The 1,215-nt window shown below is 44.0% G+C and overlaps 1 non-coding gene across 1 annotated transcript; it reads right to left on the minus strand.

Moving 5' to 3' along the window:
* Positions 1 to 407: 407 nt before the first annotated feature.
* LOC131615385 (small nucleolar RNA R71) lies at positions 408 to 514 on the minus strand. The gene has a single exon (XR_009287802.1). It is a non-coding gene; the product is annotated as a small nucleolar RNA R71 (small nucleolar RNA).
* Between the last annotated feature and the right edge of the window lie 701 nt (positions 515 to 1,215).

Below are 1,215 nucleotides of genomic sequence, written 5' to 3' on the forward strand. Positions count from 1 at the left end.
TCACCGGTAACTTATTAAACCTTTTAGTGGAACCCGAACGTTACGCCCGGGCACGTCTGTTTGCTCAACCATCTAATGAGGAGCCTAGTTCTAGTATAGTAAACCCCGCTATAACAACCAACAATTTCGAACTTAAGCCCTCAATATTACAACTAGTACAACAAAACCAATTCGTTGGTCTCGCTACAGAGAACCCGAATCAACACCTAAAAGTGTTTATCCAGTTAGCGGATACCCTTAAGGCAAATGGAGCCACGCCCGAAGCCATCCGCTTAAGACTGTTTCCTTTTTCCCTTAGAGGTAAAGCCCATGACTGGTTAGACGCCCTTCCAGCCAACTCAATAACGACTTGGGAAGACCTTAGGAGAGCTTTTCTTGCTAGATATTTCCCACCAAGCAAGACCGCTGTCCTTAGGAACCTGATCACTAGTTTCACTCAAAACCAAGGCGAATCACTTTTTGATGCCTAGGAAAGATATAAAGAACTTTTGAGAGCCTGTCCGCACCATGGCCTAGAGCAATGGTTAATCATACACACCTTTTATAATGGACTCCATTACAACACAAAAATGTCCATTGACGCTGCCGCTGGCGGAGCGTTGATGAACAAACCTTACCCCGACGCATGTGCCCTGATAGAGGACATGGCCCAAAACCACGCCCAGTGGGGAATAGAACGAGCGACAGTAGAGAAAAAGGAGATCCATGGAGGAAAGCATGAGATAAGTTGCATGGACATGATGAATGCTAAGATGGATGCCCTGGCCTTGAAAGTCGAGAACATGTCTCAAAACCCTACCACAGTGGCAACAATCTAATCGGAGTGCAAACTCTGTGGAACTCAAGGACATCAAACCATTAACTGTAACCTTTTGAATGACTCTAGCTCAGACCAAGTTAACTATACCCAAGGGAACCCTTTCTCGAATACCTACAATCATGGATGGAGGAACTACCCAAACTTCCCTTACAAAAACAATAACCCCATCCAAAATTCCGGATCTTCGAGACCCTAAGGATTTCAAACGCAAAAACAAAACCAACCTATGCAAGTTGTGCCACCAAGACCAAACCTTAAAGAAACCATAGACACCTTTATTCAGAATCAAACTCAGCAAAATAAGGAGTTTATGAATCAACACATTCACACAAACGAGTTAGTTACTCAACTGGCAACCAAGTTTGACTAGATGATGACCCACACCAAAATGCTTG

Source organism: Vicia villosa, linkage group LG6, assembly GCF_029867415.1.
Source record: "Vicia villosa cultivar HV-30 ecotype Madison, WI linkage group LG6, Vvil1.0, whole genome shotgun sequence".
Taxonomy (NCBI): domain Eukaryota; kingdom Viridiplantae; phylum Streptophyta; class Magnoliopsida; order Fabales; family Fabaceae; genus Vicia; species Vicia villosa.